Raw genomic sequence first — 12,699 nt, 5'->3', positions numbered from 1 at the left:
CTAGATCCCAGACTTAATTTTCAGATCAGGTGTCTTTTTGTCTGACTCTTAATCGCTCTGGATCTCAAAGATGACTAGGTGGATACAATGAAAGGAAGTCATGATACCAGATGTCATTGTGCCCATGCCCTGCTCATTGATCAATTTTTTTTTTAAACTCTTTAAGAAGGCACTTCTTTAGTGCTACCAAAATATTATCTAGTGTACTTCTCTGCTCTCTGATAACTACCCTGTGCTTATATGTCAGGATGGTATTAATAAATACAAACCTGAGTTGATGAGAGAGGCCTACTTTGGAAATACCCATATGCTTAAATACAGATATTTGGTTTCTCTCTGAAAGTCAGCAGGAAAATAGAAAGGAAGTTCATTTTTATTGATCACCTTCTCTTGGCTAAGCCTCTTATATATGTCATATTTTTTTTTTATTTTTATTTTTTCTTTTTGCTTTTTTAGGGCCACACCCACGGCATGTAGAGGTTCCCAGGCTGGGGGTTGAATTGGAGCTACAGCTGCGGGCCTACGCCACAGCCACAGTAATGCAGGATCTGAGCTGCATCCGTAACCTACACCACAACTCACGGCAACGCTGGATCCTCAACCCACTGAGCAAGGCCAGGGATGGAACCCACAACCTCATGGTTCCTAGTCAGATTCTTTTCCCCTGCACCACAATGGGAACTGCTATCATGTGTTATTTAATCCTCACTTTTATAGGAAAAATGACTTACCACACTTTACAATTAGAAACAATGTATCTGGAGTTCCCACTGTGACTCAGTAGGTTAAGAACCCAACTATTATCCATGAGGATGTGGGTTTGATCCCTGGCCTTGCTCAGTGGATTAAGGATCCAGCATTGCCACAAGCTGAAGCATAGGTTGCAGATGTGGCTTGGATCTGGTATTGCTGTGGCTGTGGTATAGGCCGGTAGCTATGGCTCCAATTTGACCCTTGGCCTGAGAACCTCCATATGCAGTAGGTGCAGCCCTGAAAACAAAAAAGAAAGAAAGAAAAAGAAAGAAATAAGGAAGGAAGGAAGGAAGGAAGGAAAGAAAGAAAGAAAGAAAGAAAGAAAGAAAGAAAGAAAGAAAGGAAGGAAGGAAGGAAATGATGTATCCAAAAAGTTAAGTAATTTATCCAATGTCACATATCTTATAAATAGCAAAGATGGGATTCAACCCCACATCTATCTGGTATTCAAGTCTAGACATCTTCCGTAAGGCCAAACTTCAAATTCATGTTGCCTCATTCAAAGTACCTGCAATCTGATGATCCACTGTGGGTCATTTATGGCCCATTTTCCCCTTTACATGAAATACTAGTAAAAAAATAAAATCAACACGTAAAATTTGAATGATCTAATTTTGCTGTTTTTAAGCTCTCCTCTTAAAGTTTATCAGGTGGGGGAGTTCACATTCTGGCTTAGTAGTAACAAACCAGACCAGGATCCATGAGGACTCAGGTTTGATCCCTGGCCTCGCTCAGTGGGTTAAGGATCCAGCATTGCCCTGAGCTTTGGTGTGGGTTGCAGACGCAGCTCCGATCCTGCGTTGCTGTGGCTGTGGCATAGGCCAGCAGCTACAGCTCTGATTTGACCCCTAGCCTGGGAACTTCCGTATGACTTGGGTACAGCCCTAAAAAAAGGAAAAAAAAACTTTATGAGGTTGGTATATGGAATTACATTTGGAATTTTGAAAGTTCTACCTGGATTTAATTACCTAATTTATCCCTTTGCTATACCTTCCTAAACATTTGAAAGCACCTCTTTTTACTGTGGTGGCGATAATCTGGATTTCACAGCCAGGCACCTTGGAGACATGAGGAAGATCTGAAATCTGGACTTTAGCGACATCAAGACTTTCTTAGGTGCCAGAGGTGATGTCTTGTAGTTAAATGCTACAGACTTGGGAAAAGACTTCACTTATAATTCAGTTATTCTTATTATTCAAACTGGTAAAGTGATGATATTGGTAGATAAATTATGTACATACAATATCTAAGCAGCCATCAAACTATGCAAAGAAATATACTTCAAAACACTGCATATAAATCAAAATGGAGTTCTCAAAAATGTTCACGTGACCAACAGGAAGGAATAGAAAATAAAACAGAAAGAAACAGAATAAATGGTAAACTCACACTCTCACATAATAATAATTATATATAAATGGTCTAAGTATACCGATCAAATGACAAACTGGTAGAGTGAATTAAAAATATCCAAATATGTTGTCTATAAGAACTCATCTCAAATATAATGAAACAGTCAGTTTGAAAGCAAAAGGATAGAAAAAGATATGTCATGCAAGCATTAATCAAAAGAAAGCATGGGTAGCTATATTAATAGAAGAAAAAGTAGACCCCAATAAAAGGAAAATTACCAAAGACAGAGAGGGACCATATATAATGATAAAAGGGACATTATACCGATAGGACATAGCAATCCTAAATATGTATGCACCAAACAACAGAGCTACAAAATGTGTGAAGCAAAAACTATAAAACTGAAAGGAGAAATAGACAAATTCATAGTTATAATCATAGATTTTAATATACTTCTCTCAACAGTATAATCCACTTAGGCAAAAAGTTAGCAAGAATATAAAAGAATTCAGCAACGCCATTAACCAACAGGATCTAGTCAACATTTATAGAATATTCTACCTCATGAAAATAGAATACACATGCTGTTCAAGTGCCTATAGATCATATGCCAAGATATACAATATCCTATGAGATTTGCTAATACAAACCTCAACAAAATTTGAAAATTGAAATCATACAGAGTGTCCTCTAACCACAATGAAATCAAATTAGAATAAAAGAAAGATTACAGAAAAATATCCAAGCCCCTGTAAACAAAACAATCCTATCTAAATAATCCCTGGGTTAAGAAGGAAATCTCAAGAGGAATAAAAAAATATTAAAATAAATAAAAATGCCACATCAAAATATGTGAGATGCAACCAAAGCATTTCTTGGAGGTACTCCTTCCATCCTCTGAATACCCCAGTATGTTGCATGTTCCTTTAGCAAAACAAAAAACTTTTTTTTTAGGGCCATACCCACGATATGTGGAAGTTCTCAGGCTAGGGGTTGCAATGGAGCTATATAGCTGCCTGCCTCTGCCACAGCCAAAGCAACACTGGATCTGAGCCTTCTCTGTCACCTACACCACTGCTCACGGCAACACTGGATACTTTAACCTACTGAGTGAGGCCAGGGATTGAACATGGGTACTAGTCAGTTTCGTTACTGTTGAGCCACAGCAGAAACTCCCAAAACTTTCTGTTCTAAAACTATTCCTTCTATATCCTACTTCTTCATTAGATTGTGTGTGGACACTGTCGTACTTATTTTTCTGTCAGCATCTGGCTTAGTGCTCAGTAAAAGTTGTTTACAGATGAATGACTGGACAGAGCAAGGTACATAGCTGAATGGAATTGAGGCCAAACCAATTTCTGCGTGGGATTAGAAAGTGTTTATGCTAATTCAGTGCAAGATATTCGGGCCCTTACACAGTGGGCCTGCTGCCTAGACACAATTCTGAGGGGATGCCTAGTTTGTCTCAGAGGAGAGCCTCCTTGGATTTTAGCTGCCAAAGTGGCAAGTGCCTATGAACAATGAAAGTAGAGAAAATTCATCATCCATAATCCCATATCTCTGCCCTCAGTAAAAATAGTTTCTTTAGTTAATGAAATCAGATTCAACCCTCTCCTTATTTCCACGCCTGAACTATGTAACTTCTCCTAAATCTTCCTCCGTTCCCCTATGATAGGTCATGAAATCATAAAACCATAGAATTTAGAAGGACCATAGGGTCATCTAGTACAGCTTCCCATTCAATAACTGAATAACCTAAAGTCAGCAGAGGGGTGAGCTGCCAGTTTTTCTCACAACTGACTCAACGTAGAACTCTCTGTGAAAAGCATTAGCAAGAATCAAAATGTAAGGCATACGCTAACTGAGGAAATGACATAAGAGGGAGTCTGTGAACCCTCCCCTTTCAAAACAAATGTTTTTTGGAGTTTCCTTTGAGGCTCAGTGGTTAACGAATCCAACTAGGAACCATGAGGGTGCAGGTTTGATCCCTGGCCTCACTCAGTGGGTTAAGGATCCAGTGTTGCTATGAGCTGTGGTGTAGGTTGCAGACGCAGCTCGGATCCCGTGTTGCTGTGGCTCTGGCGTAGGCCAGTGGCTACAGCTTTGATTAGACCCCCTAGCCTGGGAATCTCCATATGCCACGGGAGTGGCCCTAGAAAAAAGCAAAAAGACAAATAAATAAATAAATAAAACCCAAAAACAACAACGACAAAAAACAAATGTTCCTACTAAACACATAAAGGCAGACCTATTCTTGAAAACTAGTTGAAGTCTAAAGTTGGAAACACATTCCAAAAGTTCACTGTGCTAAATTCGCTCAATCTATCTTACACGTTACAAGGCTGGTTTTATTCCTAGAGAACCAAGAGTATGATAAAATCTCACATTATATACAATCTTGACAGTGTATTTCCAGCATTCTGGAGATATGTCTAAATATGTGTATTTCTCCCCTCACAATTGATGATGCAGTCAATTGGTTGACATATCCAATACATTGCATAGTTACGCTTCTCATTGGGAATGAGTATATGTCTCTCTTAGCTTTTGATCATCTCTGGGTGTTCTTGTAATTCAACTTATGAGCCTTTAAAGGGTATAACCCTTCCTGGAAATCCAGTGGCTATACCTAATTAATGCCGCCATCTGGTAAATTCTAGTTGGTCAACTACCTTTGAAGCCCAAGTCATATCCAACTTTATGCTGCCTTTCCATTCAGAAGAAAACAACATCCTAATGAAAGATCCTGCTTCCAGCACTCGACTTCTGTTTAGAGTGAGGGAACTCTGAGTTCAAGAGTCTGCTTTTTCACTCTGATTGGTGCCATTGGAAATGCTAAAACTTGTCTCCTTCTCTTTCTTCTGTTTGATCCTTGTTCTGTCCCTTGGGACTACACTGAAAAGATTTAAGCTTTGGTTTAGTTAAGGTGGTGATAAAAACCTAAAATAGCAAGTACAAATAAATTAAATAAATGACAGCAACAATGTTATCTCTGCACTCTTATTTTTCTTTTGTGATAATTAAAAAGAAAGACAAGTACAGATATCATCACCCCCATCTAGAACCTCCCTGGAAAGGCAATCACAGGGAGTGGGAGCCTCTGAGCATCCAGAGCTGCAAGTCAGCAGCAATTACCTTCCCACTCTGAAGTCAGCATGGCCAAGGGCTGACTTAGCCTCACCAGCTTCATTCAAGGTGCGTAAGAACTGGCATTAGAACAGCCTGCTTAATAGCACATGCTATCTGTCAGGATACTGGATTAAGACAGGAAGAACCTGTGGGACTTGTTTGCCAAGGTCCTAAAATGGGAATTTTCCTGGTTAAATGCAGCAATTGAGTACCAACAACATTAATAGTGACAAGAGTGATGGGATTAAAAACTTGACTCTTTGGTCCGCTATAATTATTAGATGATACACCCTCAAAGTAGGTTGGCAGAATTCACATTTCTAGTTTAGAAACAGTCTGCCTCTTACCCTCGCCTTAAGAGGTCTGGCTAAGCTTAAAGTTGTGGGTGAGTTTATAGAAATTGTGGTTGCCAGAACTAAAATGTTCTGAGCAGCTAGCTTGGAAGTGATGACTGGAAACTTTAGCTTCCTCAAATAGTGAGTCCGGCTTTTCTACATTTGAATTTTCTCCCTCTCTGTCAGCTTTTAATTCCTGGTGAGATGCCGAAGTGGTCTAAGTTTGGAATCCTAGGCAGTGCATCTGGGAAGCTAACTGTAGGCAGCGATGCATTTGTGACTGTGGCTCCTGGAACGGTGATGATAATCTATACGGTATGTTCACCCAGACCTAACCTCTTTCTTAGTTCCTTCCCTCAGCAACACCTTCCTTCCAGTCACTCAGGCGGAAAGACTGGGACTAATTTTCTTTTTTATTTATTTATTTTTGTCTTGTCTTTTCTAGGCCTGCACCTGCGGCAGGTGGAGGTTCCCAGGCTAGGAGTCTAATCGGAGCTGTAGCCACCGGCCTACCCTACAGCCACAGCAACGCCAGATCGGAGCCATGTCTGTGACTTACACCACAGCTCATGGCAACGCCAGATCCTTAACCCACTGAGCAAGGCCAGGGATTGAACCCACAACGTCATGGTTCCTAGTCGGATTGGTTAACCACTGAGCCACAACGGGAACTCCTGGAACTAATTTTCTTCACTTTTCCCTTTTCCCACCTCTGGTTGATTTTGCTTAGAAACAGTTTTTTTGTTGGGATCACCTCCTATCCAAACCTATTACCAGTTTTCCCGACCTTTCCCATGTAACACTGCAGAAACGACGCTAAAAGAGCCATCCATTACTAGCAGTGGTTATCTCTGAGTTAGAGCTTCAGAGGCATGTTTATGTTTTTAGCTACGCATTTATACAGTCCTTGAAACTTATAACTGGCATGAACTGCTTCTATAGTCAGAAAAAATTTTAATTAGAAAAGGACGTGGGAAAGGGATATATTACTCAAAGAAGCCTGTGTGATATCATGGGACAGAATACTTGAGAGAAAACACGTTTCTGTACATTTTTTACATGTAGCATAACCCAGAACCATACTTTTAGTTCCTGTGCTAAAGCAGCACAACTGTCTTCTATAAATAGTCAGGAAAACTCAGTCTGGATTCTTATACAATATCATCTGACAGACAAGATGGAAAAGGCATATTAGTCAGGGACTGACAGAAGAAAAGGGAGTAAAGGAAGGAGGAATAGCAAGTCCTAAACAACTCATAATAGGGATTAGTTCTTAAAGGGACTCTTCCGTGTTAAACCTGACAACTGGAACTGTTCTTTCCCTAAGACTCATCATTTAGACTCACGGGTTTATAGTCACCGAGGAGGAGAGGCAGCATGTTGTCCTGACCCACCTCCCCTTTCACATATGACAGGTGCTATTTATGGAGCTGCTTGGCTGAGCTGCCTGTCCCAGGGTCCAGCCCCAAGGAGGCTCTGTGTACTTTGTGACACGTTCTCCTCAGATTGGGAAACTTTCAAGACTGGCCAGCAGCTGCTACTAGTTTTTAAGAAGCAATGCCAACGGGGCAAGAGAGAAAACTCCTGGGGAAGAAGAGCCTTCATCTGGCTTCCTTACTTTTGACGGGACCCAGGCGGGAAATACAGCAAACCAGCTTCTCACAAGGCCAGAGCCTAAAGGCTGAGGCCATCACTGGGCTGTTCATCAGGCTCCTCTTAGCTCATCTTCCCTGAAATTAGGCCTAATGAGGGCTCTGGAATCAGGCCACAGATGTGTTTGCTAGGGTATGGAGAGGAATCTGGAAGACTTTTCCAAGCAACCCTCACTAATGAGTCCCTGTCTCAGCAGAAGTACATGGGTTATGCTTGCAATGAGCAGGGAGCTAAGAAGACACACTCAGCAAATGTCTGTTGAATGACCAGAACGTGGTGGTCAAAATCATACCCTCTGGAGGTGGCCTCACTAGGATTCAAGCCCTGCTTAGCTGTGTGATCTTCCAAAAGTTGAAGTTCTCTAAGTAAGAACACCTACTTTCTAGTCCAGACTCCAGTCTAATAACTGAATTTGCTTGGTCAAGTCTTTTCATTTCTCCCAGTCTCAGTTTTCTCATCCATAAAGTGGGATAATTATACCTGCCTTGTCTACCTTAAAGGGTTGTCAGTGGGATCAAATGAGATAATGTCATAAAAGCCCTTTGTAAATTAGAATATACTATACAAATGCAAGCTATTATTACACTTAATTCTAGTGCCTAGTGAACAATAAACTGGTGGAATCAACAATACCGTTGTCACCAACTTGAATCTTACAAAGCAATTTCCCAATTCCACCTACTCTACCTTCTAGGCACTTCCACCAACCTCCCCCCATGACTTCAGGAAAATACCAGAGAGAGTACCATAGTAATTTTCCTAATTAACTTTCTCAATCAGCACCCTGTGAAAACATATTCAAAAGAAAGGGGGAATGCTCAGCAGAGTGTGTTCTTTTTCTCATAGGTCAGCTCTTTAGTCCCCTATATATTTTGCAGTGTTGTGTTTGTTTCAGTACTGTGAGTCTGTGGTTGTTTTCACATTTTTATTTGGGTGGACATCAGCAGGCTAAGGTTCTGGGCTTCTTTTGCCACATTTGGCTAGGTGAGCATGCATGAGTTACGTTCCTCCCACCTGTAAATTTAGGGGTTAAAGTAGATGACCCATTGGTCCTTTCCAGTCCTGAGGGTCTGTAATTCATCTGGAATCAGGTTTCCCAACTCCTTTGCCTACTCCAGTCAACTTTCATCCAACTTTCTGGTGTTGGGCATGTGTAATTTATACTGGGATGAGATCAAGAGCAGAGGAAAAAGTCACAAGAACAGCAATCCCAGGAGATACCTGTCAAGCTTAATTCCAAATCCTTTTCCTGCCATCTCTTGTAGCTCTTCTCTGGAGTGGGTTTAAAGGCCCCTGTTTAGGTAGAAGCCAGAGTTGGAAGGTTGGGGTGGATTTGGAGTGAGAAACTGTCAACCCAATTTATATTTTCTGCAACTTTGGGCAAGCTAATAAATTAGCTTCAGTCTCAGCCACCTCATCTTTAGAATGGGACTAACACCTGCCTTATTTTATAGGCTTGTTATTAGTGGTAAAAAACAAAAATCATGCTTCATATCAAAGAGCTTCATTGTTATTTATAATACAACAGAAATTGATTCTAGAAGCTGAGCACACCTGGGGCACTAAGATCCAGGAAGTCTAATCACAAAATAGAGTCATAATTGCACAGAGACCAGAATAAAAGCTTTACTCGCTGCCTACTGATCCTTCCCTTCTCCTTAGCAAATTCTTCCCAGGACCTTCTTGTTGAGTTAGTTGTCGAATCTCAGATAATTCAGGCCTACTTTCTTTAAAACGCCTCAGATGTCTAACACCTAACTACCACTGCATTTAGAAATCTCTAAACAGAGCCGTGGAATTTGGAACTACTTCCCACAGCTGCGCTCCATAGGTGCAAGACATGACTGCCAGCCACTCCTCATTGCCAGTCAACTTGATCCAATTGCACAAACACTGACAGGCCGAAAATAGGCCAGCGGCAGGGTCTCAGCACACATACTTGAGGGGGACTAGCCAGGACAAGTCGCTTCAGCATGTGGCCTAATTACCCTTTATGGGTTCAAGGCTGTCTACCTGAAGAAAGGAAACAGCCTTTGAGATTCTGTGAACATATTTTCCTCTTTGCATTCCACACCCTTCCCTGGGTGATCTCATCCCTTCCTACCCTTTTCTGATTTCTGCATTTCTATCTTCAACCTAGATGTTTTACCTGAGGTCTAAACCACTGTCTGTTGACTGCTTATCTCACTTGGATGTCACACTAGCCTCTCAAACTCAACACGTCCCAGGCTGATGTCCTCACGCACCCATCCACATACCAGCTTTTCCTTTCCTGGTGCTCACCCTTTGTCCAGCCCTTTCATAGGGGATGACACTCCATCCATGTAAGTGAAGGGATGGTCCTTGACTTCTTCCTCCAATAGCCCATCTTCAATCAAGCTTTAGCAATTCTACTTCCTAAATATCTCTGAAATTTATCTGCCTCCATCCATTCCCTGTTTCCACTTACCTAATTCAGGTTGTGATTATCTTTTGCCTCAGTTATTCCAAGAGCCTTTCAACTGGTTTTCTTATTCTCTTCCTGCCCTCCCCACCCCACCCCAATCCATATTCCACAACAGGGATATTCTGAAGCCTGCAAGTCTGATCATGCCGTTTATGCCCTTGCTTAAATGTTTAAATAGCCTCCCAGTGCTCAGAGAAGAAAAGTCAAGCTCCTTGACAGAGTCTTCCAGGTTCTGCATGATCTGATCGAGCTCACATCTCCAGCTCGCCTCTTACCACTCCCTCCCTTTCATCCCATGTTTTAGTCCAGTGGTTCTCAGCCATGGCTGCACATGAAAGTCACCTGGGAAGCTTTGAAAAATACCCAAGGCTGGGCTCCATCCAAGACCAATTAAATCAGAACCCCTGGCAGTGGAGCCCTACCCGACTGCTCCTCGGTTGCTGCAGCACACCATGCCTTCTCTTGTCTTTGATCCTTTGAACATGCTCTTGGCTTTGACTGAAATGACTCCCTTTAACTTTGCCTCTCCTCCTGCTACCTGGCTGATTCATCCATCCTTCAAGCCTCACCTGTGATATCATTTTGTCCTCCAAGAAGCCCTCCTCAAGCCCAGTGCTCTGGGTCTGGGTTAAGTGTCCTCTCCTATGTGCTCCCAAGTGGATCACCCTGCATAACATTTATCCCACTATATCATCCTTGCTTATACTCTCTGACCTTGAGCTCTAGGAGGGCAGGGACTGGGCCTGCCTTGCTCATCCCTACATCCCCAGCATGTAGCATAGTGTCTGGCACATACTATGTGCTCAGGGCATTTGTAGAAATAATCTAGTTAATTTCATAAGATCACCCTGGTTACTCCAGACTGGTCAATCTCTCAAGCAGCAGGGTCTCTAAGTCATATCCATTTCTGAGTTTCTTTACTCCATCATTTATAAATTCTTCTAGTAAATATTGAGAATCTAGTAAGTGATCAGTATTAACCATTCTGAAATAAATTGGATTTCCTCAAATGAAAATTCTCCACAACTGGGGCCTGAGACATACTTGAGGCAAAGGAAGGGTCTCATGATTTCAGTTTTTTTGCAGTCATAGAAAACCGGAAGATGTAAGCAGCTTCACCTGTTTGCACCCACTCCCCCCCTTCCTCTACAGGGAACCAGGCCAGGAATTACTCATGATCATTTCCAAGGATTGCCCCTCTAGATTCCCGAGACCTTGAATGAGAAAGGCTAAAAAATTGAAAAGATTATAGTGAACCCTGAGTTGATGACCCCAAAGGGTAGAAGCTGGTTTCTTAAGCATCTAATAGGCGAAAACATGCATGAACATCACTCCAACACATCTGTCCAGAGGGTCTTTGTCTCTGGCCTCCAACAATTTTAGAAGCCACCCATGAACACCAGAGACCCAAGCCTAAAGGCTGATAGGCAAGATTCCTAGGGAATCTGGAAAGCTCTTAGCTCTTTCCCAACCTGCATGGACCTGGTTCTATCCAGTCAGAACCATGGGCTACCACCAAGAAGTCCTAGCAAGGACCCAACTTCAACCCATATAAATGAACCAAAGACAGTAAAACTAACCAAATAGGAGTGAGGGTGGGGGAGAAGAAAAAGGAGGCAAAGGCAAAGAAGAGACTTTAACAATGCTAGCCATAGTAATGAGACCAGCTAATGCGGATTGAACATTTAGGATGTACCAGGCATAGTGCTGAGCTCATTTAATCCTCACAACATAACTCAAACCCCAGCCACTGGTGTGGCTGCAACCTTGTGTTCTTAGCCTTGATGCCAAAAGTCTGTGCAGGAAGTCAAGCTGAAAGGAGGCTAAAGGGCTGGGGATTTGGAAATGACTGAGCAGCTGGAATTCTTGATTCAGTGGAAGTAAGGTAACAGAGGCTTGGAGGTTTCTGAAGAGAATAGAGGGGTTCTAAGCTGGTGATGGTTGAGCAGGAGCCACAGAGTATGATGATGAAAGCCAAAATAAGGCTCTGGTATCTGGGTGATATAGGTGAGAGATAAGAAGGAATCAGATGTTGTCATCAAAGATGGTGATACGGGAAAATGTAGGGAGATACCAGCTTCACGCTTCCCATTTATAATTAGATATTAAGCTCAGCTGTGTGTCAGTCAAGACTCTAAAATCTGTGGATAAAGAAAGCTAAAGCCTTGTGATCACAGGTTTACGTTCCTAGAGGAGTGACAACAATCACGGAGCAAGTACACAAGGAAAAGGCCAGAGCATGAATAAGGGCTGGCAAGTGATGGTGTGTGTGTGTGTGTGGATTCAGATTTGGACGGCATGGTTCAGGAGGGTCATCTTTCGAAAGGGACATTTGAGTGGGATGTGAAAGGCAAGAAAGAGTCCATGCCAAAATCAGAGGGAAGAGTGTTTCTAATACAGAGACCAGCTGGTGCAAAGGCCCTAAGTGGGAATAAGCCTGGAGGAAGTCCAAGGCCAGGGTAGCTGGACATAATGAACAACTAGGCAGTGATACGGAATGAGGCCTGAAAGCTGGGCAAGGGCTTCATCATGGGAGACCTTATTTCCACAGTTTGCTGTTTGGATTTTAATCTAGAGACAGTGGGAAGCTGTGAAAGGTTTAATTAGAAGAGCGATGGCCTGATGTGTACGTGTGTTTGTGTGTGTGTGTGTTTATTAAAGTGATCTTAACTGTAGAGCAGCAATGGGTTAGAGAGCGGAAACAGGGCCCCAGCAGAAACACAAGAGGTTGCTGGGTTTTGTTTCGTTTTATTTTTTCAGATCTTGAAGTAGAATGCATTTCTACGGGTCAACTCCCAAGGTCACGAGTAATCTGAGGAGTCTGTCTGCTCCCTGTGGTTGTTTGTGAGGAAGTCACAGAGAGGCACAGACCAAACCTCTTATTATGGAGTAGAGAGTGTGTGGTTTTTCCTTTCTACTGAAAAACAGACAACAGAAGAAATATATTTATCTGAATCTCTCGCTTCAGAGGATATGCCACCCTCTGTGCCCTCTCCCAAGTTACCTGGAACCTCTTTTTCCAGTATCTTT

General features: G+C 42.2%; 1 protein-coding gene across 2 annotated transcripts in view; it reads left to right on the top strand.

The window, feature by feature from the left end:
* LOC110261213 (uncharacterized) overlaps positions 1–12,699 on the top strand; it is a 171,907-nt gene that overhangs the window by 17,655 nt on the left and 141,553 nt on the right. The window contains exon 2 of one of the 2 annotated variants that reach the window (XM_084959063.1): positions 5,757–5,885. The exons of the other annotated variant lie outside the window; for it this stretch is intronic. The gene's annotated coding sequence lies outside the window, so the exon portion shown is untranslated. The remainder of the gene's footprint in view (positions 1–5,756; positions 5,886–12,699) is intronic. 2 annotated transcript variants of the gene reach the window in all.

The sequence above is a fragment of the Sus scrofa genome, chromosome 6 (genome assembly GCF_054392235.1).
Source record: "Sus scrofa isolate SSC_HxYL_T2T_F1_AM1 chromosome 6, Sscrofa_HxYL_maternal_Yorkshire_Landrace_v2.0, whole genome shotgun sequence".
NCBI lineage: Eukaryota > Metazoa > Chordata > Mammalia > Artiodactyla > Suidae > Sus > Sus scrofa.
This window is presented reverse-complemented; position numbering and strand designations above follow the sequence as displayed.